Here is a 6,513-nt window from a genome sequence, read left to right as displayed (position 1 = left end):
TTTCCTTCCTTCCTGGGAGGGAGGAAGGAAAGGAAAGGAAGGAAAGGAAGGATGGAGGAAAGAAAGAAGGAAGTAAAGTCATTATTAGTATTAGTAAGTCCACTTAAATACACTGTAGGTGGATAAAATATATTTATCATTCTTTTGTGGTTACACCATTTGACATTTTCAGCAGCATTCAGTCTTACTTTTGGTAAAAAAAATGGTGCAAATGTCATTTAAAATGATATAAAACCAACAAAAATACTAAATCTACATTTTAACAAACCTGATGCTGCTTTTAAAACTATTTTTAAACATATTTTTGAATTACTCTTAATGCCAAGCTTTATTATTTGTCACTGATCACACAAATACTAAGCAAGGCAGTTTTATTTATATAGCGCATTTCATACATGATGGCAACTCAATGTGCTTTACATAAAACAGAAAAACATGAAATATGAGAAACATTAAAACATACAATTAACCCCCCATCATGTGTGAGCAAAAAAACTCAATAAAAACAATAATAGGTGCAAAAATAATAATAATTGGCACTATTATATGATCATAGTCAGATATTGTTGTTTTTTTTAATTCATTTTTATTCTGAATATATTAATACTATAAAGTAAGCTGCTGCAGACTGTAGTGTTTAGTGTTTTGATATCTGTCAGTTTAGTTTTATTTGCACAATAATGAGAATATAAATATATAAATGAATATATATATAAATACATAGAATAGAAAAGACAGTAATTATGTTGCAGTAAAGGAATGATTTCTCTTTATTCAACAAATATAACAGATTGACATTGTGAGTCATTTAAAATCAAACAAAGTAAACTAACAACAAATAATACAATTAATATCTAAATACACCAAACAAGAATAAATATAATAAAATATAATGTTTCAGACTGTTAAATCTTTCCCTTCACATCTCTACTCCGTCCTTCCGTCCTTCCTCTCCGCTTTTATTCAGTGTAAATTACTTGAGGAGCAGAAAGAGGAAGGAAACCACATTAATTTATATCCACACCTCTACTCCTCCATCTCCTCTACCTCTAATCTCACCTTCCTCATTTCATTTTATTCACTGAATTCAGCTGCAAGTATTTTAACGTCTCTAAAAATACTACTGCGTTATAATCTCTCTCTCTCTCTCTCTCTGTGTGTGTGTGTGTGTGTGTGTGTGTGTGTGTGTGTGTGTTATTTACTATATAGTGCATTTTATTTGAGTGTCCATTGTATTTTAATATCATTTTAACCGTCCTGTTGTCCTTGAGTCAAGGAAGGAAGGAAGGAAGGAATGGAGGAAGAAGGAAGGAAAGGAGGGAAGGCGAGAGGGAGAAAGGAAAAGAGGTAGGGAGGAAGGAAGGAAGGAAAGAAGGACAGAGGAAAGAAGGGAGGAAGGGACAGAGGAAGGAAGGAAGGATGGGAGGAGGGAAGGACAGAGGAAAGAAGGAAGGGAGGAGGGAAGGAAAGAGAGCGGGAGAAAGGAAAAGAGGTAGGGAGGAAGGAAGGAAGGAAGGAAGGAAGGAAGGAAAGAGGAAAGAAGGAAGGGAGGAGGGAAGGAAAGAGAAGGAGGGAGGGAGGGAGGGACAGAGGAAAGAAGGAAGGAAGGGAGGAAGAAGGAAGGAAGGAAGGAAAGGAAGACGGAAGGGAGGAAGGATGTAAGTAAGGAAGGAATGAAGGAAGGAAGAAAGGAACAGTCAAAACAGACGGGGTCAATTTGACCCGGGAGGACGACAGGAAGGTTAAAGCATTTCAGTGTTAATTCTACTGACTTTATTTTTTACAGTGTAGCTACAATGGTAGTTTTCACATCTTTAAAACTAATATATGAATTTAATATTAATATTTGAAGGCGATATACGGTGGAGATATTTACACATTAAGCATTCAGACACTCATATATACGACGGCGTATTAGGGCCATATAAGTAAAAAAAAAACCTGACCTGGAGGAGGAGGTGTGTGTGTGTGTGTGTGTGGGGGGGGGGGGGGGGGGGGTAATATACAGAGAAAAAAACTCTGAGATTAAAGTTGCAAATTTGTGAGAAAAAGGTCAGAAAAAAGGTGTTTTTATTCTGCCAAGCAATCACGTACTGTAGCCTCAATTTGCAACACTGGAGAGAGGTCGCTCGTCCTTCATTATGCCTGTTGTGGAAGAACTTATTAAATTGTACTTTTCAATTGGGTTTAACAATAATAAGGAGATACTTGTTATCTTGGCCCAGAGTCACCACATCATTCTGAAGTGCCTTTGAGACCGTAACATCATCATCATGTGACTCTTTGACTTCAAATTTGTGACTTTTTTCTTACAAATTGGTTTGTGGACTGCTGCTCGGAAGCCAATAGTATCGAATCTAGGCAGCGGCATCTTGAAAATTTCAGGTGCATGCTGGGAAAAATAAAAACACGGATTCTACTTATATGGGCATGAGGCGGGGCCATGGGCAGAGCGGGGAGGTTGCTATGGTTGCGAGGGCTGGATCTCGAGGACATCGGGCAATCAACCTGTCAATCAGGACGTAGCCACGCCCTAATGCATACCCTGCTTTATCGTCACATATAAAATCAGGGAGGCCAAAATGTCCCAAATGTACATCATACTGCATTGAAGAAGGCTTTAAACTAGCGATTGAGACCATAAACACATTTTGAAAACGTTTACTGAGGTTAGAAATCAAGTGAGAAGTTGGTGAATTCTCCATTGACTTGTATAGAGACGGTCGCCCCCTGGTGGCCTTTTGATAGAATGCAGCTCTAAGTTACTTCCTGGTTGGCCTCATTTCAGAGGACAGGAACTCCCCACCTGCTTTTTTTTCACAAATTTGCGACTTTAATCTCAGAAATTATATTATTATTAAATTTATTTCTATGGCCCTAATACACCATTGTACATATAATATGGCAGAGGGTAAATTTAATGCACTGAATAGTTAATAGAGTGATTTTAGACATAGTAGATGTAAAAACACTCGACTCTACAGCTGATGATTATAACAGATTAGTTTTTATCTGTTAGTGAATAAAAGAGAAAAGATAGAATAATAGAAGTGAAGAACGGAGTGATTTTGGACGCAGTCAATCTTCAGCTGTTATGAAGCTGAAAGAAAGAGACTGACTGACTGACTGACTGGACATCTTCAGCTCCTCGGTGATGTGGCCCTGAATTTTTAAAAGAAAGAAAGAAAGAAAGAAAGAAAGAAAGAAGGAAAGAAAGGATGGTAACTCTCAGGGAACTAGAAGTGATAACCTCACAATTACAACTTGATTTGAATCTGAAAAGAGAGCAAATGTTCAACAAGGTCACATTTAATTGAAAAACTTGAACTGATGGCCACCCTCTTTTTCTCTTTCTTTTCTTTCTTTCTTTTTTTTTTAACATCTCTTTCTTTCTATCTTCTCCAACAGGAACTCCTCCCAGGTCACCTTGATATAGTTTCTACTCTCTTTTGGTAAATGCCTGAAATATTCAGTTTGCCTCCGGCTCTCTCTCTCTCTCTCTCTCTCTCTCTCTCTCCTCACCTTCCCCCCATCTTTCTCTTTCTCTGTCATTCACCCCCGCCTCCTAACTTCCTCTCTTCTACCTCCTTCCTTCATCTTTTCTTCTCAAATGTTTTTTTTCTTCTTTTTATTCCAGCTCATCCCACGTTATCCACTATTCCTCTTCTTCTTCTTCTTCTTCTTCTCTTCGGTTTATTCTTCCTTCCTTTCTTCTCCAGTATTCAGGAGATGCAGTAGCCGCAGGGTGTGTGTGTGTGTGTGTGTGTGTGTGTGTGTGTGTGTGTGTGTGTGTGTGTGTGTGTGTGTGTGTGTGTGTGTGTGTGTGTGTGTGTGTGTGTGTGTGTGTGTGTGTGTGTGTGTGTGTTTTGGGCCGCTGGCTGCAGGAGGTTGCACAGTGGATCCAATGAGCACCTGGAGACCACTAACCATGATCATATCAATAAAAGGACATCTGCTCTAGGGCTAAAAAAGACCTGCGCGAGAGGAGGGAAGAAAAGAAGAGGAGGAAAAAGAGAGAGTGTGTGCAGTGGGGGAGGTGGAGGAGGAAAAGGAGGAGGAGGAGGAGAGCTGAGCAGGAAAGAGAACAAAGAAAGAGAGAGGAGAGTAAATGGAGAGGAGAGAGGACAGTAGAGAAAGAGAGATGAACAAAGGAGAGCAAGAGTGGTTGATGGGAAGGGAAAGAAGAGAGGAAAAAGGAGGAGGGAAAGGGGGAGGGAGGAGTATGAAGGAGGAGAAGAAGAAAGAACGAGGAGGTGAATGTATAGCTTCCAAAAAAAAAGGAGAGGAAAGTGAAAGGAATGATTAGAAATAAAAGATTGAGGAGAAAGTGATGAGAGATGGAAAAGAAAAGAAAAATAATAAAAGAGAGGGAGAAAAAAAGAGAAAGAAAAAGAAGTGAAGAGGAGAAAAGTAAATATAAAAGTGTACAAAGGTTACGTAGAGAGAAGATGAAGAGACAATAAAGGAAGGAAGGTAGAGGAGGAGTAAGAGAAGACGAGTGGGATGAGGTGAGAGAAAGAGAGAGAGAGAACAAAAGAGATAATTCACTGAGAGACACGACATGATGAGAGGAGGAGAAGAAGGGATGGAGGGATGAGGGGAGAAGAGGAAGAGGCAATGGGCATGAAGAAAGAGGAGAGAGAAAATAAAAATAAAGGAGGAGGGAGAGAAAGAAGAAAGACAAATGTAAGAGGAGAGGATGGATCGATACAGGAGGAAATGAGAGGAGGAAAGAAGAGAGGAGACGAAATAAAAGAGGAGAGGAGAGGAAAGGAAAGAAGAGAAGAAGAGATGAAACAAGAGAGGAAAGGAAAGAAGAAGAGAGGAAAGAATAGAAGAAGAGGAAATAAAAGAGAGGAGAGGATGGATCGATACAGGAGGAGAGGAAAGAAGAGAGGAGAGGAAAGGAAAGAAGAAACGAGGAGAGGAAAGGAAAGAAGAGAGGAGACGAGAGAAGAATAAAGGGAACAAGAGAGGAGAGGGAAGGGAAAAAAGAGGAGGAGAAACAAGAGGAGAGAAAACGAAAGAAGAGAGGAAACGAGAGAGGAGTGGAAAGGAAACGAGCGAGGAAAAAGAGAAGATAAGACGAGAAAAGAATAGGAAATAACGGGGAAGACGAAAAATTAAAGGAAACAAAAAGAGAGGAGAGGAGAAGTGTGTGTGTGTGTGTGTGTGTGTTACTGTCAGAAGGAACCAACACATTAAATGAGACTCAAACTTGAACTTGGGTTCAAATCAACTTTAATAAAACTTTACTTTTACTTTTTACAGCGGTGGAGCTCAACAGAGGCTTTAGAGCCCCGAATCTATTAACCCTCCTGTTGTCCTTGAGTCGAGGAAGGGAGGGAGGGAGGGAAGGAAAGGAGGGAGGGTGGGTGGAAGGAAGGGATGAAAGGAAAGAAGGAAGGAAGGAAGGAGGAAGAAAGGAAGGAAGGAAGGAGGGAGGGAGGGAGGAAGGATGGAAGGGAGGGAAGGAAGGAAAGAGAGAAGGAAGGAAGGAAGGGAGGGAGGTAAGAAGGAACAGTCCAAACAGATGGAGGAGGACGACAGGAAGTTTAAACAAAATAAAGTCTTTTATTTTTATGAACATTGACTTCACACAGCTGCTGACTGAACCTGAGTCAAACGTTTCAGAGGCAGTTATAGAGTTTTAATCCAGTTATTATTATTTATTCATTTATTTCTGCTTTGTTTTGGGAAAATTGTTAAAAAAATGTTAATAATAAAAAAATCTACTGCTAATGTTCGTAATAATCATATAATGCAGCTCTTTATCTGTCTGTCTGTAAATATAAAGATATCCTTTAAAAAAAAAAAGAAGGTTTTATGTAATTTAAATGATAAATAATGATCATGATTATTGTCAAAACACATCATTATATGTTCAGTATGTAAACCCTTCCTTCCTTCCTCTTTTCATCCATACTCCTTTCCTTCCTTCCTTTCCACCCTTCCTTCTCCTAAATTCCTTCCTCTTTTCGTCCTTACTCCTTTCCTTTCCTCCCTCCCTCCTTACTCCTTCCTTTCTTCCTTCCTCCCTCCTTCCTTCCTTCCTCCTTACTCCCTTCCTTCCTTCCTCTTTTCGTCCTTACTCCTTCCTTCCTTCCTTCCTTCCTTTACACCCTTCCTTCTCTCCTACATTCCTTCCTCTTTTCGTCCTTACTCCTTTCCTTTCTCTTTTCGTCCTTACTCCTTTCCTTCCTTCCTTCCATCCTCCTTACTCCCTTCCTTCCTTCCTTCCTTCCATCCTCCTTACTCCCTTCCTTCCTTCCTTCCTTCCATCCTCCTTACTCCCTTCCTTCCTTCCTCTTTTCGTCCTTACTCCTTTCCTTCCTTCCTTGCCACCCTTCCTTCTCTCCTAAATTCCTTCCTCTTTTCATCCTTACTCCTTTCCTTCCTTCCTCCCTTCTTCCTTCCTTCCTCCTTACTCCCTTCCTTCCTTCCTCTTTTCGTCCTTCCTCCTTACTCCCTTCCTTCCTCTTTTCGTCCTTACTCCTTTCCTTCCTTCCTTTC

Source organism: Scomber japonicus, chromosome 2, assembly GCF_027409825.1.
Source record: "Scomber japonicus isolate fScoJap1 chromosome 2, fScoJap1.pri, whole genome shotgun sequence".
NCBI lineage: Eukaryota > Metazoa > Chordata > Actinopteri > Scombriformes > Scombridae > Scomber > Scomber japonicus.
This window is presented reverse-complemented; position numbering follows the sequence as displayed.